General features: G+C 40.2%; 1 protein-coding gene across 6 annotated transcripts in view; it reads left to right on the forward strand.

The window, feature by feature from the left end:
- The window catches only part of ZMIZ1 (zinc finger MIZ-type containing 1), a 315504-nt gene that overhangs the window by 41311 nt on the left and 249397 nt on the right, over positions 1-24796 (forward strand). For 5 of the 6 annotated variants that reach the window (XM_057365193.1, XM_057365192.1, XM_057365197.1 and 2 more), the window contains exon 2: positions 8459-8600. The gene's annotated coding sequence lies outside the window, so the exon portion shown is untranslated. Of the gene's footprint in view, positions 1-8458; positions 8601-15699; positions 15754-24796 lie in introns of those variants that run through there. The other variant, XM_057365194.1, reaches the window with a different exon arrangement.

Raw genomic sequence — 24796 nt, forward strand, 5'->3', positions numbered from 1 at the left:
CTCTCCTAGCAAAGATGACAACCTAATACCCACTTTTAATGCTCTGTTTTCTTCCTAATGCCTACTATGTGCTGATTCAGGAAGGAGTAGATGACCAAGCACCTGAAGCAGAACTGGTTGTCTTTTGATGATTTTGCAAGCCTAGAGCTAATGCATTTGGCTTAAACAGCTCTTCTGTCCTGCATAGGCAATGCATTGAAATCATGGTGCCACTGCACAGGTCTTYACTAGTAGTGATATTGTTGCCAAATGATGTCTGCATATTGATAGTGAATTTTCTCTGTTATGCATGTAACTTTCCCTGGGGTGGTGTGAAACTAGATCACCAAAGTGATTTATGAAATGGAAACCTGTTTGAAGGCTCATATTAGTGGTAGTCTGACAGTTGTTTGGCTTTGTTATTTTAAATTACTTTTATCATGGAATCAGTTTATAAAAATAAAGAGGGGCAGGTGGTGAATGTAGCACAAAACTGCTGTATAAAACCCAGCTATCCCATACACAAAGGCCCTGACTCTGAAACTGCCGGAAGTCAAATAGTTAAGCCTCGAGTGTGGGTTGTGATGGTTCAGTTAAACATGTAGTTCTGTACTAACATTGCATCTCTCTTCTCTGATAATGTATTCCTTACAACCAGGAAGGGGATTTTGAAAGGCATTAACTATTAGTTTAGAGTTGCTTTTCATTAGACTTAGCTGCAGTTGTCAWGAGACTTCTGTTTGGGGATTTATTTTGTAAATAAATATACAAACCTTGCATTGGTTAGGAAGGGGAAATGCTAGGGACTTGTGTGCTCCCCCCACATCTCTTAGCTAGAGATCCAGATTGTGGCTTCAAAATAAAAATTACAGATACTTCATTGGAAGGCTAATGTGCTTTACAGACCTGACAAAATTTAAGAGCACTTGTAGCTGCTTGAAATGAACATTCTCAGTGGGGTGTAGGGAAGAGATGGGAACTTGAGTGGTCTAAAAAAAAAAAAAAATAAAGATGATATACTTAAAGAAAAAAATAGAAAAGGTTTGGCAAGAAGGATGTGTTACAAATAGTGAATGCTTTTGCACGCACACAAGCACCCACCCAAAACAGACCCTTTTCCTTGTCTCCCTTCGGAGGCKGTGGCAGTGGAGAGGAGGTGTTAGCCCTGGCAAAGCTGGATGCTCAGCCTGGGCTTCCTTCAGCTGCAGCAGTTACTTCATGCAGGCAGCTGTGGAGCTGGCCCAAGCACCTCCTGTCAGTGCCCTGATTTCCATTTTCCTCACCTTGGCAGGCAGCACKGTGGTGCACTCCTCATGGCCTGAAGGATACAGGAGCATCTTCTCTCTGAGCTTGATACTGCTTCCTGGGCCAGTGTGAAAGCTGCTAGTGGTTGTGTGCTACATTAATAATATGGGCTATAACTCTTACAATTCTGTAGATAGATAAGGATTAATATTACATTAAAATTTATTGTGAATTACTTAGTTTGTTGATATATGATGAAATCAATTCAGTGGTGTAATAGCTTCTGTATTACTACTTTAAATACTGTGCTACCTTCCTTGGGACTCATTGTAATGAGATGTGTGTTTTAATTGACTTTTTTTTTAGCATGATGTAGATTTGCACTAATGATGGTTGGAAATAAATATTTTTGTATTTTATAACATAGCTGCCTGTAAACAATCAGGCTGGAAAATGTTTTCCAGTGACTGCAGCTTTTCCTGGCTGCTTTCGTATCAACATTTGGCATTATCTAGTTGCTCGACTCAGTGCATTCTTGAATCGTTTTCAGGAAAAAATACTAACCTCCATAGGACTTAGATTTTGGTTACAGACAATGATTCTTCTTGTACTTTTTCCTAATCTCTAACATCCTTTTTTTTTCCGTGTGGACAGAAATGTTTTTTTGAAGGAATTGAAGCCATCATTGGGAGTGGAACGCTTGGATTAGGAGGAGTTTTTCTTGCTAGTAGTTTCTAAGTGGGCTCTGGGTGTGGGCACACATTTCTCAAGCAGTCCTCAGCRTCGTGTTTAGCTTTTGGATGTGTCTGCACTTTGCTCCAGAGCTATTATTACAGCTCATTTAAACAGACACAAGGTAGTTTAAAACAAATTAATTTGGGTTCCAGTAGCAGGGCTGCTGCAGGGCTAGAGTTTCACTGTCTGAATATCTAGCCAGAGCTGGTGTTTGTGTGTTTTGAATTCGTATTTTTGTGGCTCTGGCTCACCTACAGTTGCTGCTGTAGAGGTGCTACAATCATACCTGACTTGTCGCCGTGGATCGTGTTCTCTCTTGCATTTTAAAGCAGTGAATTTCAATAAATTGCCAGGGATGAAAGTTGAGAGAGCAGTTTTGTAAGACAGGTCTTCAGTCCATGCATAAAATGGACAAAAAGTGGGTTACTTCTCTTGTTGCTAGCTGACCTATTGCAGCCAGGCAAGATGCCACCAGTTGGCATCTATCTCCAGATTCCCCACATTGCCATGAGTCATTCAGACCTGCTGAAAGCATTAGGTCTAGTCATAACTTGCCCCAGTAAAGGTTCGTAATACCTTCAAGAGACTATCCCAGTCTCTGTCATTTTTCTGAGCTCAGGCTGTCAGTGTGACAAGTTGGGGTTTTCTGTTCATTATTCCRGTGAGCAGCTTGGGGTGAAACCTTCATCTCACTCAAGTTGCAGGATGCTTTACTATTCACCTCAATGCTCCTTGTTTTTCCCATATGCCATTGAATTAACATGTATTTCAAATAGGGATCAAATTTGTAAACCCTATYGGGCTGGCCGCAACTGCTGCCAGGTGTTGGAGGTGATTGATGATGCTGTTACTGTCCCTTACAGGAGAAGTGGATGGGCTTTGGTGCCTCAAATTGCTGCTCCCTCATATTGCTACCTGTTTACTGCAAAAGACAGAAGCCTCCTTTCAACCATCCTGCTTCATGTTTTAGCCTCTCTCCTGCTGCCAAGAATATTTTTACTCTGCATCAAGAGAAAATGAATTCATGCCTTCAGGATTTGTACTCTTTACTCTGCGCTATATGATAGCAACCCAGTGAGATGTGCAAGTGGAAACTGCATTAATGATTGATAAAAGCTGAGAGCTGTTTAAATTTTTTTCCTGTTTAATGACTATCAATAATTTAATGCATTTACTGTATGTTTTTAAGGAATAACACCCATATTACAGTCATGGGTTTAATAGGCTAAATGATTCAAGCTTCAAAAAATACATATTTCCAACAGAAATTATATCTTTTTTAAATTAAGAAGAAGATAGAAAATTATTAAATCAGGCTTRTAAGATTGAGGTAGTTGCTGCAAAAAAAATGCTTCTTCATGCCCCATCCTCACCCCCCTTTATCCTTTGGGCTCTTGCCAGGTGAGCACATAGCAGCAGGCAGGCTACCGCCTGGCAGCAGGGAGCAGCAGTGGCTACCACCCCAGCAGGGACCCTGCAGGGTGCTGCTTTCTCAGACATGACTGCACCTGACTGTCCTGTCCCTTGCATCCTAGGTCCTGTGCCTCACTCCATCGCTGTTATTTTAGATGGTTTATCAGCATCCTGTCATCCAAATCRCTCAGGGAAGGTTGAGGAGAGAGGCTTTGATTAAAAAGAATTGCTTCCTGATAGATCTAATGTAAAAGGTAGAAATAAATGTTTGAAAAAATTATTCCCACCCTGTTTCTTTGGAAGGGATCACATTTTTCAAGTGATGAGCATCTCTCATCGTGCTTCGGTGCACTAGGTTTTGTCATCAAGGCTTTTGGGTATAAATCTTAACCTGTGCTAGGTACCTTTTTAGGTGATTGATAGAAAATTAAATCTTCTTTTGATTCTTGGTGGGGTCATTGCAGTTAGACTGGTAGGTAAATGTCATGCAGAGGTTGTTACGCTTTAATGAGCGCATTACCTAAATGCATTCATGTGAATAGTGCTTCTGTAAGCTCAGATCTTTCACGTGGACAAATGTCATTTTGGGAAGAGCTTTTTTCGGGATCCAAGGAAAGCAAGTGGGAAAATACAGATAGCTGTGACATTAAAGACATAGAAAACAATTGTGTAAACACCTTTATATAAAGATTGAAAAATACAATATATTTGGCACTTGAATGAAAGGTTGTTCAAATTCATAAAGATTATACTGCATGTTTAGGAAATACACTTCAGATAAGTAAAGCCTTATCTTTTATATTTTTCTGCTGGTGGTGGATCACATGAATTCACTAAGGCAAATGAAAGGAAAATTTATTTAGGAGATCTGTGTTTTTATTTACTCTTACCATGTTTTTATACTTTGTCTGTGCTTCTGCAGCAATATTTTAGTTACTTTTTCTTGGCTTTTTGTAATACATACTTGAGAAGAGCTTTGAGAAGAGCTTCCTGTCTTTGTGCTGATACAGTGCTGGGAAAATAGTATTTATATTTGAAGAAGCTTGTTTCTTCACAAATGCCTATAGTACAGGTGTTTGTGGTGGAAGGCTTACCCTGTTGTAAGTATGAGACGTGCACACACACATGTGCATGGGTAAAAGGGATATGCTTTTAAATCATACCAAATTAAATGAGAATTTGCTAATTTCTAGCTTGTTCTCTTTATATTGCTGTAGGTAAACACCATATTGTGTTTTCCTGAAATGTTACATGCAAGTTCTGTTTCATACTGATTTCTGTGCCAGCTGTAAATACTAGAAAATAGATTGGAGAAAGAACCTGAGGTAGGGGAGGTTCCTGGCTTCAAAACTCAAGGCTGAGAATTTTTGTTCTTTTTCATCATGCTATTTAAGAGTAGGTGTTCTAATCTTCTCTTTTCTTAGCTTGCTTGTTTGTTTTTTGCAATGAGAAACGGACACTGCTACTTCCTTCAATAGTTATTAAGGAAATAGTTGTTTTATTACCTCTCCTAGATCAAAAGGTTGAAAACCAACAGGGAAACGAAAGGAAAGAACTTTTTACTGTGATATAAACTTGACCTATTTCTATTAGTGCACAGTGAGTGTACACATAATTTACCTGAAGAAAAGTAGCTTGTTTGTTAAACATAGATTGAAGAACCTTGAGAACACCTTTTGGTTTTCTCTGTAGATTTTAAGAAATTATGATGATGACCCCCCACCTTGTTTTGAACCCTGAGTTGTCTCATGTTACAGGCAAGGTTTGGGGAGGGTTGTGTTACACACAGCAGTGCTCTGATCTAATTCCTTGGTGTAATGAAATTAATAGACATCATAGAGCTAGAAAATGCGATAAAGCAGAAAATCTTTCAGGTTGGTTGTGTATAATGGAAGGCTGCTGTTGACACAGTAGTTCCTCTAAGAGCTGATGGGGGCTCCACGTAGGGGGTCAGACATGATAAGGTCAGCAAGCTCTTTGCCAGTCATGCAGTGCGGACTGCAAGTGAGAGGCATTGCTTTCCCAAAATTTTATTTTCTGAATGTAAAAAAATCTATGAATAAATTAAGACCTAGATACTGGTAAATGTCCTGCAGGATCTTTGCATTTATCTATAGGAAATGGGCTRCATTTGGGTAATACCTGGAAAAAACACTATTTTCATTTTGTAGGAGGGACAATAAATTTGGCATTGTCATTCAGAAAAGCTTACCAAAATCCCATTCCAATATTCCTGCTACATGGTTAAAGCTGCAGCTCAGGTACTGTTCACAATGGGCATGCATCATGGGAGATTTACTGAGAAGCCAGACCTAGCTGGAATAATTGAGCATTTTTTTTTATTAAGCTTGATACAGGAAAGCAGCTCCACTAAATTCACTGCAGAAGTTGACTCACACACCATCTTGAGGGTGTTTGACTCAACATATGCCTAGTCATTTATCTAATGTTGATGTCAACGATTTGTTGGGTTTTGATACAGTGTTTCCCAGTTTTCTGTTTGTTTCCTTCCTGTAGGGGCTGTATACCCAAAACATTTTGACATTTTTTTCATACAGATTATCTCTGTCCCTGCCAGAAATTTAATCAAGTCTTTTGGTATTGTTAAGCCATTTTGTGAGGTTTCTCCACTTAGAATTTGACTTTTGGATGATGTGTTACTTTACTTTAACTTTTTTTCTTGCCTGAGGATTTGAGAACAGAGCAATCTCACCTTCTTTGGAGCAAGTGATGTTGAGTCAAACCTATGTCCATAAATGGTGATTAAGACAGATTTCTATCTCCCTGAGAGTGTTAAAAAATTTTTCCACTCAAACTTTTTTTTTTTTTAAAAAACCTTTTGATTTTATGCTTGATTTAAAAATATGCCTTCCTCAAATCCTCCATGTCTGCTTTAAATTGTTTCTCCTGCTAATAACAGGATGGAAATGCAAAATTTTTAAGCACTTGAAATGTAACCAACATTTCAATTCTTAGCARACCTTACCAGAGATCGAAGGGGAAGTGTAGTTTCTTAGCAGGGAGGAAAATGCCATCAGAAGCATTCTTTTTCTTTTTCATTATCAAATCAAAGCAAATTATTCATTTGATTTAGGGATACAAAACTAGTGTATGGATATGAGGGGATTATACAATTTCTTTTTTTCTTGCATTTTTGCAACCTGATCTGTGCTGAGCTGCTTAGTAAGTATTGATTTGCACATAGCCTCAGGATGTACACATGTCATGAGCAATTCACTAAGGGTCATTTCTTCTCCCATCCCCACGGTTAGGGCTGTAGCACTGTTTCCCTATTAAAAAAGGCGAAAAAAAACCCAACAACCAAAACCCAAAACGATTTGAGTTCTCCAGGTTTTGGCTTAAGTTGCTTTGCATCAATTAGTACAAGAGGTTGAAAGCTGACAGAAAACAGAAATGCAACTGAGGGGTGTAAGACAGCGAGAAAGTGAAATTAAACACTGTGGGAAGGTTTGCCTTCAGGCAGAAGGTTGAGGAGGCAGGTTTTTGAGTAGTTACATTTTTGTGTCAGGGCCCATTCTTTCTCATTGTCAGATTATTGCTGCACCTATTTATGGGTGCACGTAACAAGGCASAAGAGGTTTTGAATCACTTATCTTGTTCTCTCTCTCTTTAGTGCACATTTTCTGTGTGTTGTATTCTGTGATCTTTATTTCGTTTTTCATTGTTTATTTACACTGCCASTGTTACTTCATGAATTCTTTAAATCATTGCCTATCTAGAGGGGAATCTGGACAGAATTACTCTTGCAGCTTTAAGTCTTCCTGACAGGAGGAGAGAAAAAGAGAGCTTTTGTCCCCTGGAGAAATGCAGGAAYTGTGGCCATTTGGAATTGGGCAGACGTGGTGGCTTTGAGGGAGATGCTGTGATAGAAATGCTGCCTTTTATGTTGTTTCCTATCTGTTGGGGCCCCTTATTTAAAATATCTTCTAAGAGACTAGGATCTGTATGCTGTTAGCAGATGGATTAATTGTTGTTGTGAGAAATGGCAGAAGTGTGTGTGGAAATGTAAGGTAGCATAGACCTTTTTCCTTACTTCGAGAACTTGTGTTCAGATTTTCCATGGGACAAAAAAGGGTAGAGTTTTCTGTATGAATACAAGCCAACAAAGTGTGATGGAGAACAGACTGGACGTGTTTCCCTTTGCTCATTCCCTGTGGAAAACCTTGATTGCCATTTCCTCAAATATGTTAATGTCTTGCATGCACCCTTTAAAATAATTTTCCACTTGATTTTCCTGCCTTTCATCAAAGGCAGGTACTRGAGGTAGGGAGGGGCCCATTAAATCTGGGTGTCTGTAAGTTTCTTTAAAGTCATGTTAGCAACAGGGCAGAGAGATGGTCTGAGGTGAGAACGGTGGTTTTCTGGGAGTGAAGCTGGATTTCTAAGTGGTGTCTTTAGTCAAAAGATTTTTTAGATCCCTTTTCCTCCATTGTGATTAMAAAAAAAACATCCCACACAATTTTTTTTTCTGTTACTTAGCGATGCGACATATCTGGAATAGGTTGTCTAAAGAAAACAGATTGTCTTAAGAATAAGAARAAATGTCTTAGAAATTGAACTTATGATTAGTTGCAAATACCTCATAATTGTACATATGATCCTTTCGGAGAAGAGTACGTAAGCACTTGAATGTCGGTATATACCTGTATGTTCAGTATGCATGTTGGAATTTGCCTTTTGCCAACTATTTTGATAGTAAATGTGGCTCATTTGAATTTTTACAGAAGTGGGTGTGAGCTTGGCTGGAGCATGTTTACTTAATAGAATAAGTGCTCAAGAATATTTTTGAATTGAACTTTAACCCATTCTAGTATGGGACTTCATCCTGTTCTGACAGGAATTTCTCTTTGCTTTTCTTGGTAGTGGTTGACTAGACATTCATCTTCTGTATTTTGATAAGGTGACAATGGAGAAAATACAGGAACCCTAAGCTGGTATTTTGGAMCTGCAGAAGTAGTGGCACAGTAGCTGTGCCAAGCAAGAGTTGTAATCAGTAGCCTCTTTGAAAATCATGAAAGCTAATGGTTATTTCCTTTTTTTAATTTTTTTTTTCTCTACCCCTCAGGAAATACTGTTGGGCTGAGGAGGAAGAAAACAACTCTCTCTTCCCTTTTTTTTTTTTTTTTTTTCCCCTCCCCTCCTTTCTTCTTCTTGCCTGATTCAGAAGCTCCAGGAATGTGCTAATTGGCGGCGGCCTCTTCAGAAAGGTAAGGGGTAATTGTCATCTGCTTGTAAAGGTGTCTTGTCTGCTGTGCTCCTACTGCAAGGGAAAGTGATGATGGAAGAAGTTTGTCTACATGGAGTTTAGCCAAGCTTCTGGTTCATGTGGATTGCCCTTCTAATACTGGAATAGGGTTGTATTGCAGACTGATAAACTAAATGTTTGTTTGAATATCAGCTTAGATGAAAAGACAGTGGGTTAGGTCTGGAGAAGACAATTTGAGGAATTATATCTCAAAGTGCTACATTTACTATTAACATACATGTACATCTAATCAGGCAAATATAGATTGTTTTYGTTGGTGAGTTGCTTTGGTTAGTTTTTTTAACCTGATGTCTTYTCTGGGGTCTGTCATGGTTTTGTGGCTGGTGGTGTCATTGACAATAAAACAGAAACTATCTGGAACCCCAAGTCTAGTTCTGAATGGTGAGCTTTTGTGCTGTTGGAAACACATGGCAATTCTTTAACTCTCCGGACTTTTTCCAGTTTTCAGGAGAAGTGCAAAATGTGGTGGGTGATGGGATCCACATGTAATCCATGTCCATCTTTTCACTTCAAGACATTCAATTTATGTATCAGGGATATATAAAGTACAAAAAATTAGTGCTGATTCACAGAGCATCCTGAGCTGCGTGAGTAGACTCAGTTTTGTTGCTAGACAAATTACATAYATATTTTAATATCAAAGATTTGCATTTGCTTAGGAGGTGCAGTGCTTTGAGATGTCCTTTCCTCTTCCATCTTTGTGATAGATGTTAATGCTCCTTGTAGTAGAGGCAATATTTTCTGTCTAGACCTCAGCCATTCTGGCTCGGAATTGACATCTTAACTTAATCCAGCCCTGAGAAGAGGTTTATGCTAACTTACTAAACTCTAAATTGTAGAGGCCAGTGCATGATAAAAGTTCTCCTGACAGATTGTTCGGTGGTGCTAACATTTGTGAAGGGTTTTGAAAGACAGTGTGATGCAATAACGTCTTAAATTGCCCCAGCAAGATTTGTCAGAGTTCATTTGTCAGACCCCTCACACTGACTAAGTACACTAACTTATCAAGGATAAGCTCCAGACAGGTAATGTGCCTTGGGATGTTCTTTTTCTCATTCTCCATCTCATTCTTGACGGTACAGAGGCAAGCTAAGTCTTTATTGAACAGCCAGTACCAGCTGTCTGGTAGTTCTGCAATAAAGCTAATGATCTAATGGGCAAATGTTTCTTGGAGACCTTCAGCTGAAGCAGAGACAAGGAGAAACATACAGACTAGCTAAAGGGTTCTCAAGGAGTTTGCAATTTCCCCAGGGCTCCTTCTATGTAATTACCTGTCTCTCTCTTTGTCTCCTATCTTTTAATGCAGGAGGAGTGTCAGACTCAAGGCCGCTAATCTTGGTTACTATRGAAAGGCTGGTTACACTCCTCTTCGTGCACTTCAGAAATGGCAATCGCTGGTCCCCAGCTGGTTCCCTGAATCTCACTTAAAAATGGATGATAGCTTTCCTCCTTGGTGCCAGACTAAAGAATGCAGCTGCCTGTGCTGTTGCAGGCAGGCATTGCTTCTGCCACTGATGCTGTGGCATGCTGAGAGGAGCCCGCAGGAGCAGCCTTGTGGCCTCTGAACCTGTTTTCTCCTAAACAAATGAAGGCTTTAAAATGCCTTTGAAACAGGAAATTTTGGGGCCTACTGAGACGTGGGAGGCTTGGCTGAGCTGTATGTGTGGAGGAAAGATTCTATTAAGATTTGTAGCTCCAGCCGAGTTTTTGTACTGTTTCTGAATGCCTTCAGACTCCCTGGGCTGGGGGCTGAGGGAAGCACAAGATTTAAAGCTCTTCTGCAAGATTGTGGGCATTGCTTCTTGCTATTGTCTCCCTCCCAGCATATGTGTTATGCATTGATGGGCAGTGGAGCCAAGTGCCACTGCTCAGTTCATAGGGTCAGCTGAGAGGCTGTGCACAGCCCGTGGTTTCTCTGGCTGGATACATCTGTTTATCCCCCTTGCACAGCACTGGAAATTTGGAGGGGAATCCCTGCTTGCTGCTCCCCTCCTCCTTTTCCTGCTCATGCTTCCTGAGTTGCAACATGTCAGACGGGTTGTTCCTCTGAAGCTATGGCTTGGGAACGGCTCCAGCACAAATGCCTTGTCTCTGTGTGCTCCTTTTCATCYTAGGGAGGAGAGGGAAGCTGTCCCGTTTTGGACAGGGTCGCTTTCCAGCTGCTTGCAAGCCCAGGAAGTGTATGCTGCTAAACCCCTTTATGGTACCTTTGTAAAACATGCTTTAACTGTCTGCAAATGTACGGTATTTAAGCAGCAGAGTCTGTATTATCAAATGCAGTCATGCAGACTGTAGTCCTCAGGGTGAAAAGCTTTGGGGGGAGAGGCTGGATGTGACAGTGAAATTTGAGAACCAAAGCAAGAGGAAATTCTTGCCCATGTGTTGGACTAGAGCAGGTTCAGTAGAGGTGGAGGACGGGGAACATTACTCCTTTCTAGTTTGGAAGTGTCGAAGTAAGAACCATGATTTTGAATTTTCTGCCATTTTCAGTTGTCTGTGTCAGCCCTTTTCTGAGGGCAAACTTTACAGGTCCCCAGATATGAGTAGGTGAATAGGGCTTCAAGGGAGYTGGGGTGAGAACACTGCAAGGGCCTGTCTGTGTATGGAGGGCTAGAAGGTACTGTCCTGTGGTGTGTGTCCCCTGCCCCTGAGTGTGGCTATAGCAAAGATCTTGTTAAAACCCTTCAGTTCTTGGTGTTAGAAGAGCCACTCTGGGGTGCTTAGCTTTCCTCTAGTTTCAGCAGTTATGGTCTGCCTGCCTCAGTTGTCTATAGTGCAGCAGTTTTGGATATTCCTCTTAGTCATTGTGTTTAAGGTGCATAAACCTACTTCTGAATACAGAACAGAGTATTTATTTATTTAGGAATAAGTCCTATATGGAGTGGCACGTAACCTTGTGCTGAAGCCTYTTCTCCTTCCCTGTTCCACCACCCTGATGAGCTGCAGTTGGGTCACTGGTTGAGTCCTTTTCTCATCCACACCCAGGGGTTGAAGGGATGCTTTTGGGGGCCAGATGCCTGCTCACCGTCACCCCTGGGGTGGAAATAATTGCTTTGAGCATTGAGGTGGCTTCCTGTGCTCTCTGGAGGTTTAGAGGGCTTCCTGGAGGAACTCTCTGGCTTGAGTGGATTGCAATGACTGCTGCAGAGCCCTTGCACTACAAACTGCCAGTCTGCAGGAACGAGTTTCTGAAAGAGCCTGTCCTAATTCATAACGAATGACTGAGGAACAAAGTGGAACACATAGGTTCCACTACATTAGTGTAGGTGACAGGGTTTGGTGTTTTTGTTTATGTTACCTGTAGTCATTCAAGAAGAAAGCTGCAAGGCCCAAATCAGCTATAAAGTCCTCAATTAGCAATRAAAAAAGTCCTGGTTTGTTGCCTTATTTCCTTAAAAATTATAACTGTCCTCTTCTGCTAAAGAACCCATCTGGGTGCATACTGTCCCATTCTTCAAGTACACAAAAATGCCTGTGAATTATTTATAAGTTCCAACAATTTGGCCACTCAAAAAATTAATAACAAATGCAAACCAGCAGAGTTTTTATTTCTAAAGCAAGTATTTTAAAATATTATTCCAAAATCAATAGTCAGTATTTCAAAATCCTGTTTTTYGGTTTTGTCTCTTCTACTGAGTTTGGCATGCACATGGTTTTATAGGGGTGTTGTAAGGACAGGTACTGCTTACAGCCCAGGCTGTGGTAGTGGGAATCATTCATCTCATCCCTTTTGGGCTTAGCCCATGGGAAGACTYCTGTTCAGTTAGCCCAGTCATTACAGTGGACAGCTGCAGTAATATCTTGCCAGCTGCAGGACAGAAGATACTTCATCTTGGAAGCCTTGGCATGAAGATAYTTTGTCTAGAAAATTCTTGCAGATTTGAACTGGCCAGGTAAACTTATACTGGGAAGTGCTTTGTAAAATGTGTCCTGAAACATTTTTATCTGGTGCTGATGGCCTTAAAAGCCAGATGAAGTGCATCAGTGACTCATGGTCACTTACTKCCCTGCTGTGTGATGTAAACCAGACCTTGCTTTGGTGCCTTCTCACACACAGCCTTGTCTGGCTGGACGGTGAATTTCAAGCTCGTGCTTACAGTCTGCAGTGCATAACCTAAAAAAGCTATTCTCTTGAAAGAKACTTCTTAAATTGCTTGTAGCATAAATACAAAGTTTGTAGTCACTTCATTACTATTCCACCTATCATTTACCTTGATGAAGCAAGAAATTAGATCTAAATGTTAGAATGACCCAGGAAGTTTTATTTCCCCTTCTTTTCGTCTTCTTTCCTTCCATTCCTCCCTCAAATTATGAATTTGTTGCAATTTTAAGCTTAATGATCTTTCAGTCTTCTGTGGACATTTTTGCAAAAGAATGGAAGCTTAMCGTTTTAAAGAAGAAAAAGGGAAGGTGTGTAGGTTTGGGTTTTGTTTGCTTATTTTTTGAAGTTTCCCAAACACATTTGSTTACTTGTGACATTCATAAAATGAATTTGTTTAGAGAAGGAGATTAGGTATATGAAGCAAAGCACTGTTTTCCAGCAAAATGAGCAGCAATGATATATTTCAGTCGTCAGATGCTTGGCTAAATAATGGTAACATACGTTTTTTGCTGCTAGAAATTGARATTTTGGCGGTCATATGCAACTGTGAAATCTGTGGGCATATACTGTAGCAGAAGCTGTCTTTATGCATATACAGCACATGGTATTTGGCTTGGGAGAAAGTTCTTCGCTTTCTAAGAAAATCAGGTTTATGATAGMACTGACTGCTGTTTGTGCTTCATAGTTAAAATTGTTTTATTCTGGAAGGACAAATAAGTTGTATGTATTAATAGTACTGTTGTTTTGCCCCTGTTCCCAGCAACGCAGTGTGTTTTCCTGGCTCCTTTTTCTTTCCAAGCTGTTTCTTTCCAAGCTTGTGACCATAATTACAGTGAGAAGTAGATTACATACATCTGTATATTCCAGCAGGAAAACTGAGCCTTGGAAGAATTTTGCACTGTGGGATATTTCCTTACTCACCTCTGTCTTGAAAAGTGTTTTGATATCCTCAGAGGGTTCTGGGAGTGTCAGTCCGAGCAGCCTAATAAGACACTTGGTKTAGAGGGGATGGAGAGTAAAAGGAAAAGGAAGGAAGGAGGATGCAAGTGGTGGTTCACCAGTGTCACATTAATAGAATCCTCGAATCAAGTGCTCATTCATTTTAACTAGAGGCTAATTAATCAGAGTGAGTAGATAAAATGATAAGCTGCTTTTAATGAAGTGAAGCAGCTTTATTAGCAGTAAGCAAAATGCAAAATATTTGGTCTCTGGCACATGTGGTTTTCATGGGGACTGTGGTTTGCCACCAGCTCTGGATTCTGCTAGCCTTTTCCTTGCTGCACTCTGCAGGCAGTGCTGTCTGTGTGTTTCAGCATGTGGCCAATTCAGAATTCAGGAAATAGAATATAATCAGAAGCAGGTGTAACATTTTGAAACCAGAAGGAATGTTCCTTACAGAGCTTTTTCTATGCCAGATTAGCATTTGCCAATTTTCAAACTTCGGATGCTATTATTTTTCTTTGGAGATAGCAGGCTTTATGCTTCCAAGCAGGCAAGCAGAGAAATAAAAACTGTGTGGATTTACCAGAGTGCCGCTGTTTGAAAGGCAGCAATATGACACTGCTTGGTAACTGCTAAGGTAGCCTGAAATCAATCAGTGATTATCTATCCATTCGCAGCTCAAGATCAGAAATACACCAGGGTGATGCTTGTTGTGTATATGATTAAGTAGAGGGCCAAAGCCAGCGTGCCACTGTTAAACTGGAGCAGGCTTGCATACCCTTGTTCAGATGATTTTTTGCAGTGCATCTGTGCCATTGTGGTGCTTCCCAGTGTCTCTTGAGAAGCTGTAGAAGCCATTAGATGGACTACGACGTGCATGGTGATGCAAGGCTAAAATAGGAAATACATCAGTGAGTCACAGATTGAGATACTGACGTCAGTTGTCATTTATGTTGGGCTAAATTACATTAAGTGCCCACAATTAGGCCCAAAATGAACTTCACTTATGACTTTGTGCATCCTTGTTGAAGTGACCTCAAATTAGCAATTCATTCATAAAATTCACCTCACAGTAAACTCCTTACAAACTAGTGGTTCGATCATGTTCCTGTAGTTATGTGAACTGGAGAAGCTGAGCTGGTAGATGGACACGATGTGCCAATAGGATGCTGGCAAGGAAATTGTCTTCCCCGCACCAGCCCTTCCTTAAAAGACTCTGCTTCCCAGCACCATTCAATTGTAAATCTGTGCAACAAAGGGGAGGCTGGCAGCTCCACCGGTTCAGGAGTATAAACGATCTCGCATGCTTCAGTTGAAAGGTCGAATCCCTGAAACRCAGAATGCAGCTATAGAGAGAAACTCAAAAGGCTGGTGAGAATGGTGGGGTGGGGGAAGCCCGGGGTTGGAAAGCTGTTGAGATCCTTGAAAGTGCAGTGACAATTTTTGTCTTTACCATGAAATGTCCTGGAGGCAGCTGGACAAAGGGAGAGCTGTTGTYCAGGTGAGGTTGCAGTCACCAGCTCCAGGAGCTGGATTTCGCTTGTTCTCCCCCTTAGAAACACAGCATGCTGCTCTACTTGCCAGCACTSTATGTGGGGGCCAATATTTTGTCTACAGTATGCATTGAGTCCCTCTTAGTTTTCCTGTTTGGATTATTCTTTTTAATGACTTCGTGTTGCAMGTCTCAAAGCTTCAGAATTGTGTTTTCTTGCTATGCAAAACAGAGTATGAAATCTTGGCCGTGCAAAAAAAAATTGCTCTGAAAGGATGAGGTTAAATTTGCACCTTCTAAAACCGTTGTAAATATTTGACCGGCTACTCGGCAACACAGCTGAACTGCCTGTTAATGCTTAATGTGAGAGTGGTCCTGAAGTGCATGGCTTTGGTGATGGGCCAAGGGTCACGGAGTGAGCAGTAGTTCCCCATGAAGACACCGTGCTCCCTGTTCCTTATCTTCCAGGATTCCTCCCTTTCTTCCCCCCCCCCTCCCCCCAGACCTGCGGGCAGGAGGAGGTGCGATAGCTGATCTGCTCCAGGCAGAGTCAACCGGGTATGTTCAGGTGGCAGTAAAATTTGACTTGGTCTGTGCTTCTGATTTTCTCTGCCCTGGTGGTTTTGCTGGTCYAGCGGCACTTTGGTAATCCCTGAGTTTCAAGAGAGGGAGAGCCTCTCAGGCTCTCCACAACTAGGTCTGCGTTTGCAAGAAGGTTTTTATGTGCATGTAAATGGCACCAGTAGGCAGTTGGGAGTAACTGGTCCCTGGGGAGGAGCAGCCTAGAGACCAGTGACAAATCTGAACCTGAGTATGTTAGAATTGTTATTTGTAAATTCTGATACCTTGATTTGATTTTGAGGGCTTTTTTGGTTGCTGTTGATTGGGGGTTTTTTGATATGCTGGGAAGTTAGTTTATATGGCCACTTACAGTTTTGTAGTCTCCATTTTCTAATCTGCATTTCAGTGGCAGAAACTTAAATTCCCGAAGATCAWTTTTTAGAATAAATTATTACTGTGTTTTCTCTTATTTCACAAAAATATCTCAGGAGAAAGTGAGTGTCCAAGAAAGAAGGCAGTAATGTTRGAAAAAGTCTGTTCATGCTGAGGAGTTCTGACCTCAGACCAGGGACTCACTTGGGAATAGTTCAGTATGTTTGACTCCCATGCTCCTAATCCAAACAAGCCATAGAGAAGAAGCTTGAAAAGTGAAGGTTTGGAAAACCTTTTGCTATGTGAGTTGGGATCACAGCACATCAAACAWAGTTCCTACACCTTCTTCTTTTAGATCTGCTAGTGGGCAGACACCTGTGTGAGCACTGAGCATGGCCCCAGCTGGCAGGTGTTAGTTTAGGTGTTTTTACAGCAGAACACAGTGCTGGAAAAGAATATCATTCTTTACAACTTATTATCAGATGGGGAATTGAGATCTAGGCAGTGGTTCTTCTGAAGGACCGCAGCTTATCATGAGCTCGGCCTAGAAGTGAAGTCTGCATTTGCTTCCTCCAATTGTTCAGCAGGTGCTACTGTACAATGAGTCTGTTGGACCACTAAATGCCAACCCTGTATTTCTAACTGAACACATGGATGCACAGAGAAGTAAAGTTATTTTACTTCAGCTCCCTGGCAAGTGAGTGACATAGCTGGAAATAGAATGGAGATTTCCTGATGTCCATTTCCCTCTTATAATTACCAAACAGCACTGCTTTCTTCTTCATTGTAAACATGAATTGAGCCAAATGGCATGCACAATTAGTTTGTTTTTTTTTTTTTCCTGCAAAGCTGGGGGGAAGGAGGATGGGGCTGGAGATATGAAGGGGGAGGGGAGAGTCATTCAGGGACACTGTACCTGCTGGGGCACAATGTAATAACTGCTGGGGCAGCCTGGGCTGCAGATGCATTGTTATCTGCAGAGTCCCCGATCTGGGAGAGCTGCAAAAGGTTTAATGCAAATCTGAGACCTCTGCCATTGTGTAAGACAGATTAGGGCTCATTTGCATTCCTTCTCCTATAATAATTACCTAGCAAGGAGTGCCTGTTACCATTAGCTTCATTCTGTTTGCCTGTGATAACACCATCAGCAATCTCTTCTCCACGGATTGTGGACACTGCGAGGAAGGACAGCGGGCCAAAAAAATAATAATAAAAGGAATTCTGTTGGGAAAGTAGTAGAAAAATGTGAATGCTGAAAAATTAAAATGCAGATAGTTTTAGTAATAGCCATTAAATAGAGCTGGAGAAATATTGCAAGCTGAAGAATAAAAGTCAATATTAATCCATAGTATTGATGAGTTGTATGATTTCAAATATCAATTAAGAAAAGCCAGCACAGGATTTTAACTGAGCTTTATCTATAGTGCTTCAATAGTTTTGTTCAGTTTTTCAGAATTGATTCAGATTGTTCTAAAATTAGCGTAACTGGAGATCAGTGTTACCAAGAGATAAATGTTAACATCTAAAACTGATGTGATACATCAGAAATTCAGGTAGAATTCAGCAAACTTAATGCAACTTTGGGTCCTGGAACTGAAGCAAAGCAGTACTTCTGGCTTAGTAAYAAGGGCAGATATTTGGGGTTTTTTTACTGTGGGGTTGGTTTGTTTATTTTTAAGATGGGAGGAGTTAAATAGCAGAAAGGGAATGCAACTAAACATGGAAGACTGAGGGTCCTAAATCAGCTTATTCCCCTTACACATTAATTGCAAATAGAAGGGACACAAAATCTATTTGACCAACATTTGCTGTTCTTGCCACTCACTCTCCTTGCCTTGGTTTTTGCCCTTTGCATTCTGACAAAGAAGCTGCTGGAGTCACCCCACCAGAGGCAGAGAGCCCCAAAGTTCCCTGTTGAGCTGTTCCTGCCTTGCATCCCCAGCCCAGAATGCAGCTGCTGGGATGGAGCCCAGGACCCATCTCAGGGCCTGGTCATGTGTCACCACAGGTCTTTGGATGCTCCTGTGCAGGGTCAAGGGGGAGCTCTCTTTGGAAGAAKATAGCATGCCAAATATTTCCCAGTATCAGGGAAAGAGCAGTGTGTGCCTGGGCCACCACTGTTTTGGTACAGATTTCCCTGTTTGGTGCAAGCTTTCCCCTCCCAGAATTTTCAGTGAAGTAATTCCATTTTCCACAGTGGAGGGATGGTAAAGCAGGAAGACAAATCAAAGCAACCCTGGCTTTTATCTGCCAAGCAGACACCTTATATGTATTTCAAACAGATGTAAYTGATTTCTGATCTGCAGCAGACCATCGAAATGATGAGTCTCACAGTTGTGTTGTTTTGGGTGCTTTTGTTTTTTCAGGTGATATTTTGAGGGCATGCTCTCATATTCACCTTGTCATCAGGGTGGAAGAAGCAGAATGCCCATGTCTGAAAAGCTGGCCATGGTTCTGAGGGAGAGGAGTGGTGGGGTTTGCTAGGGGCTTTTCTGTAAGTGACCTGTTGAGCAGCGAATGAGCTGCCAGAAGGAAAGTTCAGTTCCTGCAAGTGCATAATTTCTGGCTGTTGGGGATTTGGATGGGTACTGTGTTATCTATAAAATTTGACATAACTCTGGAGAGTTTATAGATCCTCGTGTGTGAACACCCTTAGTACACAACCAAGTTTTCTGAAATTTTCCTCTTCTATTGGATTTATTTTTTTAGACTGTAGTAGCAGGAAAAGAAATTTGACAGCAATTAATATCAAGGTACATGGATAGGGCTAAGCGCTGCCTTCAATGATGCCACTAGATATTTAGCATTAACCAGAAGTTATATTGCTCTAAAGGATTAGAGAGAATGGCAGAGAACTAGAAATGTTGACATTTTTTAAATCTATTTTTTCTCTTCTTGTTTTTCCCACTATAATARTATTAAAAATCACAAACTTGACAGTTACACAAACATAAAGAGAAGGTTTAAAAGGGAAGTTTTTAAAAAAATATTTTTTAAAGCATGTTTTCCTTAATGAAAATGAGAACTTTAAATTCCAAACAAAAACTAAAGGATACAACTGTATTTTATTTAAAAGCAGCAGCGTAAATCATTTGTTCATCTTTAGACCTTTTTCTAGGAGGGACAAGTACAGTTTGGAGCATAGCTAGTTCTATATATGTAATTTAATTACATATATATAATTTGTGCCATCATTAGACTGGAATAAAACTGCAGTTGATATAATTAGAAAGGTCTAATGTATGTAGTGTGTGGGGAAGGACAAAGAAGTTTTGAGGTGCATGGAGAATAATGGTTATGTACATCTAAATGTAAGCTAAAACAGCAACATGTTACTGTATGAGTAATTGGAGATAAAAAATCAGACTACTTAGATACTGTACTATGATATGTGAAGCTGTATGTTTATATGTATATACACACACAATATGAAACTTAAAAAATTATGTAAAAATAACATAGCTTCTTACAAGGCTTGTATTATTCCTAGAAACTATTTTTTTCCTATGGCCCTCCTTTAATAATTATTTTAGTCCAGTCACCATATGTATTTTCAGTCTTYTATTTTGATTCCGTAGCAATGCATTCCAAGTAATTAATGTGCTCAGCAGTATTTAGCATTTTTTCTTTAACCCACCATGTGCAAGAGTATGTTACTGATCCCAAGGTGTCTGCAATCTGGAAGAGGTGCATCAGAAATTAGGCTTTTTATCCCCTTCCTTATTTGAAAAGTTAAACTTGGGCTTTTAAGCTCTGTGTTCAAGACCCTGTAAAGGCACATGCACTGATGAGGTTTTGTTGAAGGAAATGGCACTATAAGCGAGGAGGTGCTGAAAGCTCTTGCACTGGGWCTGCTGTTGCTCATCCTCCCTAATGGGAGGTAGTGGCCCGTCACACCCAGGAGTAAGGAGGTGTTAGTTTGCTCAGGCTTAGCTACACAACCTAAGCTGTACAAGCTGGTCTGTGTTGTTTTTCAGTTCTGCTGCACTTGAAGGTAAATTTAAACTTACCTYATTTTTTTGTTGAAATGCATGTCATGTCCTCTGTCCTTCAACAGAGGTTCAAATACTTGTTTGGAGAAAGGCTAAAGTTGTGGGCAGATAAGCCATTCTAGGAAACAGACATCCCAGCTTGGTAACATACTGCATTTGATGCATTTCCAAAAGAGTCATTGAAAAGAGGAAAAAAAGTAGGGGGGGCTTGTTTGTGCCATTCACTGCATTAGCAAACGAAGGACCCACAGGTTGTCAGTATGGTAAGCTGACTATCACACATAAATGAATCAAAGGAACAGCTGGTTATTCTCTGCTATCTTTAGGCTGTCCCAGACTGATCATCAGGCAGTGCTTTCTGTTGGAACAGAGTCCAGATAAGGACTGCTTTACAGAAAATGCAGTTAGAAGTTACTTTTCTAACTCTGCAATGTCAAGGCCACRGAGCTCTCTGCTCTACTTTCATGTCTCACCATGCCTCCTTCCTGCCTCTCTCTCTCTCTCCAGCCAGTTTAATAGCATGAGGTTACTAGCTGAAGAACTGGCTTTGTTCACTTTTACCTAACAAAAAGGTTTCACAAGCTTTATACTGCATGGCATAGTGATACATTTCTTAAAGACTGAAACAAAGTGTGCCCACAGAGAGCATAGATATCCATAAAAACATTCTTAAACATACATTTATGAAGTAATGTGGATAACTAAACTTTTATATAAGCATAACCATACACCCACACACCTTACAAGACTAGACTTATTTTCAGCTGCCTTATTATCAAAATTGCAATTTATATAACATAAATTATGTGAGCCAAAGGAATTTATGAAGCAGAATTCTGGAATTGGTTTAACTCTCTTGATTCTGCAGAATGTTTCCTTCTTAGTAACTGCAATAACCTTTTTTGTTTGTTTGTTTTTTTTTGGTGAGGGGGGAGTTGGAATAAAAATATTTTATTAAAAGAGCTGAAACTTCGAAGCATTGCAGAAAGCTATGTTTTAACATGTATTGGGAATGTMATTGCAAAATGTTTCTTTTAGACCACTATTCTAGTACAATGTGGGAATCTATAGTCTACAAAGCAAATTATGACGAGAAAACGAAGGATTTGCACCTTATTGTCCAGTGACACCTAAAATACTGTCCAGTGACAGAATCTGGGTACCCARAGCAAAGCAGCAGTGTCCTAGGCACAGGGTTCAGCCCAAGATAAATCAGTTTTCCTGAGTTAAAACAAGTGTGTTTTCTGGGTGGAGCACCATGCAGATTTGTCCAAAGACTGCAAACATTAGTCTCTTCATGTGGTTTTGTGAACTTGGGTTTATTTCTTAATTTGTGTACGACTCTGTTGGGCAAAAACATGGTGTTGCTGCAGAGAGCTAAAGCATGTGGGTGTGCGTGTTCTTGGCTTTGCCTCTGTGAGGAGGACTGACACACAGGAGCTGGGACTTGTGGGATGTTTTTCTCAAACAAATCTCATCCTCTTTGGACTAACTACAATGGAAGATTTGTCAATTACTTTTTTTTATTGCCCCCCTTCTCATACCTGTCTAAGGAATTTGTGTTCAATGCTTGTGACTGGAGTGTGCCTTTGGTCACAGGTCATGATCTTAAATTTGGATTGGTTACAGCTCCAGCTAAATAAAACATGCTGTCTTGCCTTGTTCTAGCAGTGTGGAGTTAGCTGGGTGTTTGAGTAGAAAGGAGTTCACCATTATAAAAGCAGGCAGTCTGGGGAGAATGAGGAAGCTGAGCACAAGCCTGCAAGCACAGCTTGTGTACATATTTGTTGAAAGCTAATTGGCAACGCAGTTGCCTTTCAAAGTTGTTCTTTCACCTATCAGTAGAGCACAACTCTGGTACTTAATGTACTGTAGATTACGTAAATGCTACCCTGAAATATTTGTACAGGCAATTAACTCTTGTTTTTACACTACTCTTGAGTTACAAATGGAAGCCTGCTGTAGAGCTTGGAATATTTRTGCTATGAGAGATATTCCATAATTAGATTAAATAATGCTTTCAGCAAACTGGCTAGCATTAAGATCAGAAAAACAGGATATTGGCTGTCCTGTGAGGAGCTGACAATCTTTTAAAACTCAGTATCCAAGAAATACAGATGCTGTGTTTGTATCACATTGTTGAGGGGGAGCAGTATGTACAAGAGTTTTATCTGGAGCAAATAAATCTGCTTTTGGTTATTGTATTTGAAGACAGTAGATGCTTGTATCACTAACACTGGTCTGCGTTTTGTGTGGCAAAACGTGATTACTAATGGAGTAACTTAAGGCTTGTGTACGGTGYGGTGTCACAGTTACCAGAACAACATCCTCATCTAATGTGTCTGGATGACTCTAAGAATACTTATGTAGGTGCATATTTATTTTTCTTCCTCTTGCTCTTTTCAAACTTATCTTGCAAACATTTTGTCCCTGATGAAATTAAGTCACAGCTCTGCAATTTGAGCTGGATAATAAATCTATTAAAATGCAACCAATTGGTAACAACGGTCTTAAAGCCAGACCTTCATCCTCCAGAGTTTATTCACAAGTGCTTGACCTAATATGACYGTGAATATGAATAAAATGTTAAGGGATTTTTTTGCAATTCATAGTGTGACTTGCTGCCATGATAATAAAACAACATTTATACCCTCAATGGCTGCAGCATKCTTGTGCTCATCAACGTGTGCCATCATTAACAGAGGTGTAGGTAATGTGTTCCCCAATGGAGAGTCAAGGGACTGCTTAAAGGAATTCATTGCTATTTTACATAGAATCAAACTGACTAAAAGGGTGGAAAATAAAACTGATGGAATCAAAAACCTTCATACCTTTCATGTACCAAGACATCACAATAAGATTAGATTRTAGTTGATTAAAAAGAACCAGCTTCTTCAGAAAGAAGAAAATGTAATATAATGTAGATTAGTACAAAAGTGTTATTACTAACACTGATAGACACACATTGGCTGTGTATTGGGGCTGKTTTTTTTTTGTGGATGAGAGCAGCTAAACTTGACTGGCACTTCCATTATGAAGGCAGAAGCCCATTTGCAAGTTTTGGATTTGTTCTCTAAAAGGTCCAAATCAATTGCTTCTGTAGGCAGATATTCATCTGTTTTCTCTTGCATTTCTTTCTTCTTCTCCTAATTACCTCTCCCAGACAGAGAATTATGCAGGAAGTTTCAAGCAATTTACCTGAGACTTGTCCTTTCCCAGTCATTTGTAAATTTTTGTAATAGGTTTTACTTGCTCAGTTCAGTAGTGAAACGCTTTTGCTGAAGAGATCCTGCAGCTTTATCCAGCTCTCTCACGCTGTTTGGAGGGAAGAGGTGCATATGTGGAATAGTTCTTGAAATGTCTGGTGTCATACACAAGCACTCTTCCCATGTGACAGAAGATATGAATGGTAAATATGGGTGAAACCAGAARACTGCTGCAATTGTTGATGATTTTCAGTAGTGTCTACAAGTTTCACTTAGATTCCTTGTAAATCCCCCGTGGCTATAGGAAATTAAAGATGTTTGAAGCATTACCTACTTGCCAGATGAAAAGAGACAGGAGCTGTTGTAATGCCTTCATGCAGTTGCTATCTTCTTTAGGGGACTATATTGTTCATTAAAATAATGTTAGCAAAAATGAGAAGTAAATCACCCTAAACAATTTTGGTTTGATGTTTCTCTGCTTTAGAAATTTRAAACTAATACTTAGTATAAAAATGAAGAGGCAGAGAGATTTCTGTTYAATTATAAGGACAAGATTTGTAGGTTGAGGAGTTTTAATTAGCTTGAACAGTGTAGTTGGAAAAACAATTTTTTGTGGATGTGAACATTTCTTCAGAGTTACATTTAATATTTTGATGGAGCAATTAAATATCATTCATTTCAGGCTGACAATCTAACCTGCTTCAGATTTCTTAATCCAAGGTCAGGAGTCATTGGTTCTTAATGAGTGTTGCAATGTGTAAAAAGACCAGGGAGTTTGTAATCTGATCTTCATGACTAACTAGAAATGAGGTGTAACTTTGAAAGAAGTTGAAGCCTATTGAAAAATCTGTTTTTTGTTAAGTAAATGTAATTGCATTGCAGTGGGAAATATGACATGTTTTTACATGTGTTTTAATTTGATGTATTATTTAATCATAGCTGCTTCTGAAGGTGATGGCTGTTGCCACAGCTCTGTTTCTTCCTTTCTCTGGTATGCCTGTGCTTTCCTGGAGAGCTGGCACTACATACCCTTGTTTCAGGGTTTTCTCCTTGTCTCTATTTTAGTTTGTGTTAGAGGCTTGGTAAGCTACCATTATTGGAACTCATAAAACAAATTATATAAATTGATGTGAATCAGCTGGACCTCTGGTAGTTTACAGTGACTCTGAATCTCATCTGTAGTTTATCGATTTGTGCTTTCCTTCAGTGGATTATTCMGACTCTGAGTCCAGAGCACCTTTGGCTGGTTTTTGTAATGACTGTGAGTGGGATTTTGTACAATTTGGTGCAGTATTAATTTATGCACCAATGCAAGTAATAGTAGCAAACAATCTTGCGAACTTCTCACTGCCTGGCTTCCCCTGTCACCGGTGTCAGGGATTCTCATTCTCTCATTTCCTGTGCATGTCACAAACCATTTGAGCAAGCAGTGAAGCCTATGAGGAGTACTGGCTGGAAAAAAAAAAAAAG

The sequence above is a fragment of the Malurus melanocephalus genome, unplaced genomic scaffold (assembly GCF_030028575.1).
Source record: "Malurus melanocephalus ecotype Western Australia unplaced genomic scaffold, MMel_1.1 scaffold_49, whole genome shotgun sequence".
NCBI classification, from domain to species: Eukaryota; Metazoa; Chordata; class Aves; order Passeriformes; family Maluridae; genus Malurus; species Malurus melanocephalus.